General features: G+C 47.3%; 1 protein-coding gene across 1 annotated transcript in view; it reads right to left on the bottom strand.

Annotated features, from left to right (window-relative positions):
* Positions 1–331, bottom strand: part of LOC141574344 (uncharacterized) — a 64,042-nt gene extending 63,711 nt beyond the window's left edge. The window contains exon 1 of the mRNA XM_074349327.1: positions 47–331. The gene's annotated coding sequence lies outside the window, so the exon portion shown is untranslated. The remainder of the gene's footprint in view (positions 1–46) is intronic.
* Positions 332–13,728: the final 13,397 nt, after the last annotated feature.

Below are 13,728 nucleotides of genomic sequence, written 5' to 3'. Positions count from 1 at the left end.
CGGCGGACAAGCCTGCCACAGACGAAGGAACCGTTCGGGCTCTTACCTTTTTTATGAGGAGAAATGCTGGAGAATCATTTCAGAAACTGAGGGGGGAAAGTGAATGAAGACAAAAAAGACCCTTTTCCTGCAATCCCTGGCCTCCTGGTATCAAGACACTAGGACAACATCAAAGCAACTTAGGGGGAACACTTTAGGGGCCTATTGTCTGCTCTGGCCTGATCTGTTTTTCTTCTGACTCCCCCTCTTGCTGCGGTGACACTTGGTACGGCCCAGGCATTCATGCCAAGTAGCTTTCACACATGGAAGCTTGTCTCAAGCAATTGCTGACAAGCCACAAACAAGACATTCTCCCTCCCTTCTCCGCGCCCCCCCTCCGCCCCCCTCCACCTTTCCCTCCTCCCTCCACCCCTGGTCTCCCCTCCTCCTTTCTTCTGAATGCAAACTAAAACTCTCCAGTGACTGGCAGGCTCGCAGGCTGGGCCTAGCTGTGCACGCAGGCACACACACACTCACACACGCGCTCTCTCTCTCACTCACACGCAAGCAGCTCAGCTAGTGGCTGCTGCACTGGTGGAGTTAAGAGGCAGGAAAAAGCCTAGGCTGAATTGGGGGCAGGGAGAGAAAGAGGGAGGGAGGGCGAGCGGGAAAGCCACCGCCTGTGTCCTGGTAAAAATGGCAGAAGAGAGGTGAGCCCTTTGCAAAAACAGCAGTGGCCACACACGTGTGCACACGGACACACACTGGGAGGCAGTGTGAGCTGCAGGAAGAGTGAAATAAATGACTCCACAAAGGAAAAAGCCGTGGCCCATCAGCTTCAGACGAGGGTAGTGGGGAGATCAGAAGGTGGTGGACCAGGCCTGGGGTGGCTGTGGAAGATTTAGGTGGTTTTCTTCTTCATAGGAGGAAAAAAAAATTTTTGTTCTCTAAGGATCTAGTCTTTCTTCCCTGCCGAATTGAGCCTAGACCTGAGCTACTAGTTAAAATAAAACTGGCAAGTGTGTAAATGTGCAAGTAAACTTAATTGTGGGTTCAACTTGTACCCACAATATTTTTAAGTGGATTTTTTTTTCAGCAGAAACCCTAGAGAGCAGTAGTAACAAGTAGTGTAAACTCCAAGAGCGTGAAGTGTGATGCTAAAGTTACTGATGGCCAGGCTGCTGGAATTTATGGAGGGTGGGCACTGCGAGCCGGAGGGGGGAAGGGCCAGTCTCCCTGAGCTGTTTTCTAGGAATGAGGGGGGATGAGGTAGGATAATGAATATGGCCAGAAGCAAGCAGGAATTTGATTGGTGTGGAGGGAGGAGGAAGGTGGGGGTGTAAAGGAGGGAAGAGAAAGAGAGGAGAGAAAAAAAAAAAACACTGCATTAAAAAGGAAGAAGAAAAATGGAAGCCCAGAGATTGAAACGTGCGGAGTGAATGAGATGGCAAAGCAAGGCATAAAATGTGAGCAAAAAGGAGCACAAAGGATGTGCAGATTTGCAGATGGCATGAAATCAGGAGAGCCAACTGAGATGGGGAAGGCCGACAGGATGGTTACAGACATCCGTCTTTGGGGCGGGATGTGGAGTCACAGACCTGGCAAGGTCCCCTCTGCTGCCGGGCCGGCTACCCCTGTACCAGCAGGGTCTGAAGGGGAGTGCAGCTCCTCACTGGCGCTACCAGGTCTGTGCTTTTGCAGGCAGGTTGCTTGTACTCTACTCCTCAGAATCTTCCTCTACAAGGTGCAAATTATGAGAAACACACATCACTCACTCCTTCGTAGGGTTGCAATAAGGAACAAATTATGACTTTTTCCATATAATACTAACTAAAGGGCTTGTCACTGCCTAAAACTCACGTCAAAGACAGATTTTTTTGTTCCCTTAGTTTGTTCCCGCATCAGGGCTGATCCCTAGAACTGTCTGTTCCTACTACCACTCATGATGATAAGAGTGATGATAAGGATCATAATTGCTTCTGATTGCGTATGTACTTGATTCTCAGCATTTTTCCCCAAGCATTCATCCCACGGAGTCATTTCTGTTAAGACCATCTCCATTTGCAGATGATAAACAATGAAGCACAGAGAGGTTAAAGAACTTGCTGAGGTCACACAGCAAGGTAGAGATGGAGCTGAAATCAGATTCAGATCTGTGATTCTACAGCTCCAGCATTCACCCGCCACTTTATATCCTCTGACCTGACCTGAGTAGCCCGGGTCCTCCACGGCACCCCGAATCCGCTTAGCCAGGCAGGCACACTGTTTCTATACCCCAGAGCTAGGTTTGGATCCTCTCGCTTTGAGCCGGGGACCTTCTGACCTCTCCTTAACAGGCTACTGACTCACCATCCACTTCTAAGTGGTGGTGACTCACTCTATACAATGCGGCCTCCTAGGCAAGAATTGCATAAAGGGTCAACCTGACCTTTAATGACCACGTGATTTACAGATTGCCAGGCAATGGAGAAAGGCAGCTAAGACCAGGAAGGCTTCCTTCCTTAAAAAAAATTTAAAAAGCAAACTGAAAACACCCACCAGGTGTTGATGATAATGATGATGACGACAATACCTAACGCTGATTAAGCTGGTATGTATATTAAACCACCCCATAAGGTATAAACTATTATTGCTCCCACTTTCCAGATGAAGAAGCTGAGGCACAGAGGTTCGGTAACATGCTAAGCTCAGTCAGTCAGGAGGCGCCCGGCTGAGGGGTGGTCCCAGGCAGCCGGCCTCCCCAGAGGCCACGCCCTCCACCACTAGGCTGTGCTTTGGAGGGACTGAAAAGAGTAGTTCTGATTAGTAGAGTGAAAATCTCAATGCTCAGCGAGAGAAGGAGGAGGCAGCAATAGTGACCGTCATATTTTCATGTGATCTCCACGAGCAGCTAAGGAAGAAGAATGCATGTACCAGGGCCCGCCAACAGCCCCAATTCCAGTTCCTCTGCAGTCCCACTTGGCAGAGGACAGAGAATTCCCAGCCTCTGGGTCAGAACATGTTGGTAGGAACAGCAGGTCAGACTATCTTGCCTCCAGCAGCGATGGCTTCTACTTGCCAACTCCAAAGGGAGAAAAGAGAACCCATGTGGATAAGCGAGCGAGGTCAGTGCATGAGTGTTTCTAAGTTTACGTTGCAAGACCTCTGGGTGCTAAGCCTGAAGTGTAGAAGAAAATGCCCTAGATTCTCAGGCAAGAGGCATGGACTGTAGTGCCAGTCTGACACTCACCAGTGTGTGAACCCATCCTGTGTCTGAGCTTTGTTTGCGCGATTATAAAGTGAGCTAATCACATTAGCTCTAGAACCCTCTCCAGCGCTGAAACGCTATCATCCCAACAATTGTCCACCTGATGAGAAAAAAGATTAGCAGCCAAGGTAGCTGGTGCAATGTGTGTGTGGGTGACGTATGCATGTGTGTGCTGGAGAGGGTAGTGGCATAGAGTACAGAGCAAGAAAGCCCCTTGCTGGGCTGGTCTACCCATCGGACGGCACGTCACTTCCAAATACCTTCTTCATAATAGCCATTGTCACTTTATTTTGTTTCACTGCTAGAATTTCCACCAATTTTACACATTTACATGTGATACTAATAATCTTTTTAAAAAGCAAACCTCTAGAGGGGATAAGGAAAACCAGCCTCTTGGACTTCTGTGAGAATTCTTTCATTAGGCTGTTTTCCTCCAAAGACCTATCAAACAGCCGTTTAGATTAGCAAGTGGAGTGCAAAGACCAGGGGAGGCAGGTGGGTAGGTTTAGAACTTAGAGGACGCTTTGGTGTAAGACAGCCCTGATCTGGGGTGGGGGTGGGGGGGGCAGGGGTTGCTCGGAGCCAGAGAAGATGAAGGGAACCTAAGAGATGGCACAAACTAGGAGAATGAGAGGAAATGCTAGAGGCAAGTAGACTGTTTCAAAATTATATCTGGGGCAAACCTGGAATTAAAGGCAGGAGCAGGCCTTTGCTTCATCTTCTTCCACATTCCCTTGCCTCCTCTCCTGCATCTGGTGCATATCCCTGACAGGCTCCTATGGGGGCAGGATAGGACCTGCGGGGTCATGATGGGTTCCTATGGGGTCATTATGTGCCTTAAAATTCCATCTAAAACATGGCTTTTGTGAAGGAAAAATGCTCAGCTTTCCAAACACCCAACTTACAAATTCACCCTAAAAACCCAGCCCGTTCACAGTTTGATACCTGTCTACCCGTATATATTTAACTGTGGGGGGAAGTGTGGGAGTCAGAAAAAAAGAAGCTTTTCTCTTCTCCACATTTCTCCAAGGTGAATTGTCTGACATAAAGGAGACAGTCAAGCAGAAAATCAAGGAACAAGTTTCAAGAGTTACCAAGACGAAGCAGCAATTTGGAGGCAGGCAAACTTGGAACTCACCTAATCTGGAAATAGGCACCTCCTGTAATAATAACTGAAATTAATTATATAAACATATAGCCCCCTCCATGATTAAAGGCAGAGTGAGGTTACTGGGTCCTTGAGTTAAAAGATCCGAGTTCCGACATCAGCGTGCTTATGAACCACATGGACTCGGCCAAGTCCTGAGCCGCAGCTGCATGGCACTTCCCATGCTGTCATGAGGTACCATCGCTATGGTACAAGGTCAATGAGCTTTATAAAGAGTAAAGTGCTACACAAATTGTAGCTGGTCGTAGGTAATCATACACGATGCGAATAAGGGCACTGACTACTGCCAGGCACGCTCTTCGCATGCATGATCTCGTTGACTCCCCACAGCTCACCTCGTAAGAAGTGTGTACTGCAGGGACACGACCTAACGCCGCGTTTATGTACTTGGTCTCAGGAGCCAGAAAGACGTGGCGCTGAGTTACAGACTCTGCCACCCTGTGAGTTTGGACAAATTACGCCGCCTTTCTGAGCTTCAGTTTCTTCGTTTGTAAACGAGGATATTAATAGTACCTTCGTCATAGGATTATTTTGAGGATGAAATGAGATAATGAATGCATGTGACATAATTAGCCCAGTGCCCAGCACATAAAAAGTGGTCAACAAACGTTAGATGTTACATTTGTTCTCATTTTACAGACTTGCAGAGATTAAGAGCTTTGCCCAAGGTCACACAGCTCATAAATACAAGGGCCCCAAACCTGGTTCTGTTTGATCCAAAGCTCCTGCTCTTTACTGTTCTTTTATGTCGTCTCTCTTGCCATCGACTTTTCTGAACCAGAGATAATTGAAAGGACATACTAATTGCATCATCATTTGTTTTACCTTTATTAGCTCCCGCTTGAACTAGTCTGTAAACATAAGCTCTCAGGGAAAATATTTTCCATGCAGAGCCTCTTAGAGACATAATGTTATTATTTAAAAATACTACTTGAAAAGATCCTGCGAAGTAATGCAGAGTGAAATTCAGGCATCTTAGAAAACCATTGTGACAAACTCATGTTTTTAGAAATTAAAAATTATTTGTTTAAATTTCATCTGCTTTTCTTAGCTAAGCTTCAGGTCAATAAAGGGCATGTGGTGGCCAAAAGCTACAGTATAGAAGAAGAAAGAATACGGCAGCCAGGTAATCCACAAACTGTAACATGCTTCCCCCCAAACTTTAATAAGAGATGGGTAGAAAATAGAGAACGATAATTTTTAGAGGCCAAAAAAAAAAAATGTTTAAGGGAACACAACTAAGGTAAAATAAATATGCATTAACAAGAGATTCACATTATTGAACTCCAGCGAGAGATGGCAGATAAAAATAGACTGCTGTTGTAGTGGGAAATAGAAACTCCCCTCTCCTTCAGAATAAATGAATACGGCTTCTTCGTTCTTTTTAAGCGACAACAGACCAGAAGAGTGGACTCACATGTGGGTAGGCTGAGAGGATTACCATTCTGGAAATGGCCAGCAGATGAAGTGCCCCAAGGTCTTAACACATCATATTTTACAGCAGTTATTTTTTTCCTTTTCCAGGCAACTTTCTGAAAAAGCTCTAATTGTTGCAAAAGACCTATGGATGCACTTAAAGGAGTCTGATTAACTGATAAAGGATAGAGATCTGCTTGAGTTCATGTAGATTTGACTTTATTTATAATTGTTATTTAAGTGGGTTAACTAATGGTAAACTGGAATTCTATGCATTCCATGAGGAGATGTGGCACGTAGGTGTGTGCCCCCTCACACACAGCCCTCTTGGGAGAAATACCAGCCTTGAACTACATTAAGCACCCCAACACTGAAAGTCTCGGAGCACCTAGTATGAACGGAATGCAGACATAATAATATAGCTGGCATGTTGGTGGGACAGAAAAGCCATTTTGTCTTGTCTCCTTTCGCTTTTCATCAGGATGTAGAAGGGAGCTTGGAAGACCCTGAGTAAGGCCTCCGGAATCCATGTCAGCCTAGGCCAGGGAGGCACAAACTAGAACATAATGCATTTGCCATGGGCTGCGTCTGTAACGCATCTTCCCTGAGATCTGCTTCTGCACGAAGCTTGCAGCTCATCAGAGCAGAAAGAGGTAGCAGAACTACCAGTGGGAGCAACTGGTTTTGGTAAACAATGAGCCAGCTTCTCCCCCAAGGGAGCAGACCAGAGGAGATGTAATAAATGAGGAGAGAAACCCCAGCAGGTACCAGACAGCCGCTCCTGGCTGCCCTTGGCGGCTGCAGCGCCTGGGCCTCCCCGGCCCTGGGGACAGGGCTGTGGGATTCGGGTGTGACCCGGGCGCTCCGCAGCTCCGGGGCCTGCTGGGAAGCCGGTATAGGCAGCCGCTACCTAGGCCACTGGCCACAGCTAAGCACTTCTCTGCTCAAACCGGCCTTGAGTTCAGATGGGGCTGACTCTGAGAGGGATGCATATAAAAGGATTTCTTACTAGCCTGGCTCCGGAGTTCCAGTTGTTCCGCCCTGCAGAGCTGGAAGCAGATAATTGCTCTGAAACTATTATAGTTGCAGTCGTAGTCCGTCTGGACCTGAGGTTATTTGACCTCTGAAAACCTGGCATGGAAGTAATGCAATTATCTGAGCTAAAGACAATTTAATAATAGTAAAAAAAAAAAAAATACTGAAGCCCGGAAAAGAAAATGTGTCTTTTATGCCACACGTCTTTTGCCTCGCAATGGAATGTGTACCTTTCACAAAGATGAAAGACGCATAAAGACCAAATAGAGGCGGTGTTTTCAATTCAATTCGGTGAGCGTTTGCTCTTACCTGTTGTGTGCAAAACACTGTACTGGAACTGGGGACACCGAGATGAATGGGGCTCTGCCCTGTTCCAAAGGAGCACGCTGTCTAGACAGTGCACAGGAGAGAGGTGTACACATGTAAACACAGCACGAGTCATCATGAGGCTAATGAAGCCGGCAAGAATCACAGGCATTTTGGGGTGTCTGCCCAACACACTCCCTCCTTTCTGGGAGAGTAACTCCCGGACTGCCCACTCAGATAAGCTTCGGAGCTGGTGTGTAGCTGCAGCCAGTTCCTCTGGCCAATCAGATTCTCTCTCCCAGAAACGTCAAATTAGCTAGTTGATCTGTTAGCTCCTGAATTGAGAGGACTGCTGAGAAAAAAAAGAATGAAATCAGCCTACTCAGAGAGGTAGACATGAAAGTCCACATGGCCTGAAACAGAAAGATGGTTGGTCAGCTTTCCAAAGCTTTTCCATGGTTCTAGCTCTGGTGGTGGCGTCCTGAATCTGGGCTCCTTCAGATGTTCCTGGTTCTAAATAACCGCCCCCTCTCCCCACTCCCAGACCAGCCCTAACGGGTTCCTTTTTCTTGCACCCAACAGAGTGAGAGTGACGCTCGGTAATTTGGTTCAGTCCTTCTCAGTTGCCAAGCACTTTGCTGGTTCCAGATGCACATCAAATAAACTGAGCTCACAGGAGTTGGAGGCCTTGCAGGGATTCTGGTAGCGGGAGAAGTACAGCATGTAGTACTATAAAGGAAGCGCGAAAAGAACCCGAGGAGGGAACAGCATTGAGTTCTTCAGGGGAATTTTGGGGGAGGCTTCACAGAGGATGTGGCACGTGATCTAAACCTGGAGCGGGATTTTAGCAGATTTGGTGGGATGATGCATTTCACACAGAAGAAAAGGTACTTCCTACTGAGAAAACAGGAAGGTTGTGTTCAGACATTACTTCGACACTGCACTGCTGCTCTTATTTTCAGCCAGGCTCCAGAACGGTGCACGCACTTGCTCCCTGTGACCCGGGGGCCCGGCCCAGCCTGTGGCACTTTTGTACGGCCCAGCCTGTGGTCTAAGAGTGATTTTTACATTTTAAAATAATGGTTGAGAAAAAAATTTAAAAAAAGAATATTTCATAACATGTGAAAATATATGAGATTCTATTTTTGTGCTCTGTAAATAAAGTTTTATTGGGACACAGTCACCCTCATTCCTTCCCAATTGTCTCCAGTTGCTTTCACCCTGCAACCATGGAGTTCAGTGGTTGCGATGGAAACCATATGGTCTGCAAAGCCTAACCTATTTCTATCTGTATCTGGCCCTTTGCAGAAAAAGGCTGCTGACCCGTGCCCTATACGTCAGCCTCAGAGGTTTCCTTTGAAAATTTGGGATGGTAAGTTGCTGCCTTCAGAGAGGGAACATCAATTATCCATTTATAGACAAAATGGTATATTGATATGTACTTTGCAGGATTGTTTTGAGAATCATCCCTAATATTTGTCAAGTGAACACAGAGCTGTGAAATAGTTTGCATATTTTGGATCTTCTGTTACATACAGATACAGACACAGAGGTATCAATGTAGATAGAAAAAAGCCTGAAAAAATTTGCAAAGAGCTATCAATATTGATTACTTCTGAGATATGAATTATGGAGAGCTTTATTTATAAAACAGCAACATTAATACTATCAATAATAACCACCTTATAGTGACTGCTTACTATGTGCCAAGCACTATGCTCAGTGCTTGATGTACATATCATCTTATTTAAATTTTCCAGGAACTCGAGGATACAAGAAGTATTGTTGCCCTCACTTAACTAATGAAGAAACTGGGGCACAAAAGAGTTAGGTAACATGTCTAAGATCACCCAGTGTCAGTAGCGCCATCATGCAGACACAGGCGGTCTGAATCCAGTGCGTTCCCTCTTTCCAGCACATCATGTACTTCTTGTCAGAATTTGTAGCATTGACCATCTGTTACTTTTGTAATCAGGAAGAGCATCTACTTTATACATAAATATGTACGTACGTAGCACGGTACCGAGGCACAGAGTAACCGCTGCTGATGGCGATGAAGAGGAGGATAAGAAGGAGGAAGATGATGACGACAGCTTACATTTATTGACCTCTTGCTATGATCCAGGTTCTGGTGCAATGTACCAGGCACTTTGTGTGCTGATTTAATTGAGGAGGCATCTGATAACTTTTTATTCCTGCCCCCATCAGGTGTTTCTTAGAACCCCAGAAATGGGCTGGGGCTCTGTGGGTCTGGGATGGAATGTGGCCCATTCTAAGGGCTAGGGAGAAGCTATTCATAATACTTCCCCCACTTGCTTGCCATTTTAAATGGTCTGAGAATGAATGAATGAATGAATGTAGACAGGTAGACCAGATGTCTGCTGGGGTACTGAAGGAGGGTCCTACGTCTCTGCAGTGTTGTTCCGGGCCTTACGTTATCATGGTTGCACATATTCGTCTTGTTTTTCCAATTCCCCCCTTGTGTAGCAGATAGTAGGTGTTTAAGGCAACTGGGAAGGCCCTGTCACCCTACTGGCAGTCCTCCCATAGCCTGAGAGTCTCTTATGAAAGATTCAAGCCACTGACACCATAGCGATTTAATTTCATGGAATCATAAAATGTTAGAACTAGGAGCCACCTAGAGTCTAAAGCCTTATTGTTCCTACATCTAAACCCATTCTTCCCTTTCCCCATCTACTACTGGGTGGGGGGTGTCCCTGCTCCCGTCTAAGCTAATCCTTCGCTCTCTACTCTGGATCCCACCCACCCTCCTTCTCAAAGACCTCCCTCGATCCCTTATGCCTTCTCTCTCCAACCACCACCCCTCTCCCTCTGCTGGCTTCTTTCCAGCTCAAGTCTCTCTCATCCTAAAAAAATAAAATAAAAAGCCTCCTGGGCCTCATGCCCCTCTCTAGGTGCTGCTTTGCCTCACCTCCTTCCTTCTCAGCCAAACTTCTTACAAGAATTGCCTGTAAACTCTGAGGAGCAGACCAGAGAACTCCAGGTTTTTAGGGCAGGCATACGTTTTAGGGGGCCCAGTTCAGCCTGAAGGAGGAAGAGCGAAGTGGCATAGAACTAGGTTGAGGAAAAGGAGAGGAAAGCAGGCGGTTCCTGTGGGCACACTGCCCATCTCATACTTTTACTTAAAAATCAGTCCTAACCCCACACCAATGAATAGTTCATACTGGTTTGGGTACCTGCTCCGAGTATGCCGCTTACATGTTGTGTGTGTGTGGGCAGCGACAGTCCAGTACTCACCACATCACCGCCTTTGAGTTGTTCACAGTTTCATCTGGGACGCAGGATGGATGAACACCCTCGATTAAGATACCAGTACAAGCAGCGGGTGACTCAGGCTCAGTGAATGGTGCAGGTTAGTGGTCCTCAGGCCACAGCATCAGCATCACTGAGGAATTTGTTAGCAATGCAAATTCCTAGGCTCCACCCCAGGTCTACTGACTCAGAAACTGGGAGCCCAGCCACCTGTGTTCTAAAACGCACTCCGGTGAGCCAGTAGACAATTTCAGATCATTTCCAAACTTAATTGTGCTTCTCGGCTGGTTGAAGAAGAGAAAGGATCTGAACTGAACTGCGAACTGGGTTGCTTATAACACTCAGACTCTGGTATGCAACCAGGCACAGCAGCGAAGGGCATGGGAGCAGGAGCTGTCACTCTGCAGTGACTCAAGTTTTGTCCAACAAGAAGTCGGACCTGAGTTTAAGCTAAATGGAACCAACCAGTTAGAGGAAAAAAGAAAATTCTTAAATAAATAAATGAATAAATAAATAAGTAGCATGCCCTCCAGGTGCTCCTGCTGCAGCCTGGAGAGCCCGTGGTGTAGGCAACAGAGACCCTGGGGCCCGAGGTCCAGGTCAGACTCATGGGGCGGTTGGCACTTAAATTTGATTCTGATCAATGAGATAGAGCAAAGGGTAGAGGGTGATTCAGGAGCTTGAACTGGGTGAGTGGGTGTATAGGGGTTGGAATGCATGAACCCCAGAAAGGGTGGGGGGAGAAGGTGCTGTGGGTGAGGTCGCTGAGGGACCAGGAGCTACGGCCTGGCTGAAGGGGAGGTTCCTGCAGAAGATGAGGGTGGGGCCAGGGAGCCTTAAATACAGCTGTCCCCAGGGAGAAACAGACAGCTAGCTCTCCTGGTTTTCTCTATGGAGAGGGCTCCACCTACCACATCCTGCTTCTTTCTCTCCTTTACCTTCACAGGCATTCTCTCCCAGCCTCTCATCTCCAGAAGGAGGATCACCCCTCTCCTTTGATCTTTGCTGCTCTGATCCCGAATGGTGTCTCTTTCCCTGCCTCCCCCATCAGTACTTCCTCCTCCCTCCTCTCAATCCACCCTCTCACTCCTTCTACAGATGAGAAATTATAAACCACTCCTTTGAAAAAGTGTTCCTAGAGAGGCTACATGATTTGAACAAGCTCCTATTGAAAGCGTCAGGGGAGCTACACCTGCCTCTTAGATTCTGACAGTGTGTACCAGAGATTCATTCAGCATGAATCCGAGGACGGTTGTCAGAGCCGGCTTTACACTGAGCCTCGCAGTTAAGTGACACGGGGCCCGCGGAAGGAAGGCTGCGGCCGTGGTGTGGTTGGAAGCCGCTCTCTGTGGGAAGTCCCTTCCAAAGCCCTGAGGAATGCCTTCAGCAAGGCGGGCCAGGCTTCCCAGGGAAAACTGCTCTCACGATAGAGCCTCCAAACGCACCTTTAGGCTCTGATGTCTAGAGCACCTTACTCCAGGGGAGGCAACTTGATGTGGCGGGATGTGCAGTGGGTGCTAAGTGCACAGGGGATTTTTCCTGTCTGAAAAGCGTTCTTCAGGAGACCTAGGTTCCAAGCCGGAGCGCTTCGATTTGCTGGCCGGGTGATTTTGTCTAACGTGTTTATCCTCTCTTGGTTGCCTTATCTGTAAAATGGGGATAATGAGCACCACCTGACGGAGCCGATGAGGCTCAGATGAGAGGGAAGAGGGCACCACAGTGACACGGTCCCCTGCGACACCCACCGCGGCGTGATTGCTCAGTCGGTCTCCTTTTCCTCTGTCCTCTCCTCGCTCCATTAGATCCCGTCCGATGTTATGAACTCGGTTCCCCAAACTGGTATTTTTATTATGTGGCAGAATGATATTTCAATACATTATTCTTTCCCACTCCATTTCACCTCCCAACATTTCCTTTTGTCCTTCACCTTTCAGTCGCTTAGTGGTACAAGGAACAAAAAAGAGGAAGAGACACGCTGGGACTCCTGCCACCTCGCACCACCTCCAAACCAGGAGGCATAGCCCCCCGACAAGGAGCGTGTGGCTCGGCCCCTCGTGGGGTGGGCCCGCAGGAGTGGAGACTCTCAGGGGCCCCAGCGTGGAGGGTGACAGCGGCCGAGGACCAGCTCCCGTCCCCAGTGTTGGCTGGGCCCACAGAACTTGGTCTCTGCCCTGAGCAGGGGGTACTACAGCCCCTTCTCGCTGAGGTGTCTTATTGTCACCACAGAGCAGAATGGGGGCTAGAAAGAAAGTTCTGTTTTGGGTCTTGAATATTTCAGTTTAACCCTGAATACTTAAAAAGCTTTTGCCGATCACGCTGTTTCCCTAATCTGAGGGCCTTGGGCACTTTGTACTGTCTTCAAACTCAAGCCCTATATGACCCTGTCATCTAAGCTCGCCCCTGTCTAATCTGCCCTCTCCCGACCCCAGCCAGGCCATCGGCTGCCCCGGTCTCTTCCTCCGGCCCCGACCTGGCTTCTGAGCGCCCGCTGGGTCTATCCCACTCCTCATGGGGTCACTCGGTGCATCGTCTCACACACGCCTCTTTTGCTTCTTGTGGCTCCACTCGCTGCTGCTAACCCCCAGGAAATGCAGTTATAGAAGCAGGTTCCTCGGTGCGGTGCTAGTCCTCCCTCCCCTTTACTCTGCACATCGAATCAGTCACAGCACCCAGTAGGGCCTATTTCCTAAATGGTTTTGGACTCTGTCTCTTTCTCTCCATGCCGGCTCCTATCACTTTAGCTCTGACCTCATTTTGTTTTAAATTGAAGTGTGTGGTCAGTTTACAAGGCTATGTCAATGTCTAGCGTACAGCACAGTGATATGAACACATATATATACTCCTTTCCATATTCTTTTTCTTTATAGGCTATTACAAGGTGTTAGATATAGTTCCCTGTGCTGTACAGTAGGATCTTGTTGTTTATGTTATATACAGTAGTTAGTATCTGCAAATCCCAAACTCCCAATTTATCCCTTCCCACCCCCAGTAACCATAAATTTGTTCTCTATGTCTGTGAGTCTTTTCTGCTTTGTAAATAAGTTCATTTGTGTCATTTTTTTTATATTCCACGTGTAAGTGATATCATATGGTATTTTTCTCTTTCTGGTTTACTTTGCTTAGTATGATGATCTCCGGGTCCATCCATGTTGCTGCAAATAGCATTATTTTACTATTTTTCATAGCCGAGTAGTATTTTATTGTGAGACAGATAGACAGACAGACGGACCACAACTTCTATATCCAGTCATCTGTCGATGGACATTTAGGTTGCTTCCATGGCTCTGCTATTGTAAATTGTGCT

Source organism: Camelus bactrianus, chromosome 21 (assembly GCF_048773025.1).
Source record: "Camelus bactrianus isolate YW-2024 breed Bactrian camel chromosome 21, ASM4877302v1, whole genome shotgun sequence".
Classification (NCBI taxonomy): domain Eukaryota; kingdom Metazoa; phylum Chordata; class Mammalia; order Artiodactyla; family Camelidae; genus Camelus; species Camelus bactrianus.
This window is presented reverse-complemented; position numbering and strand designations above follow the sequence as displayed.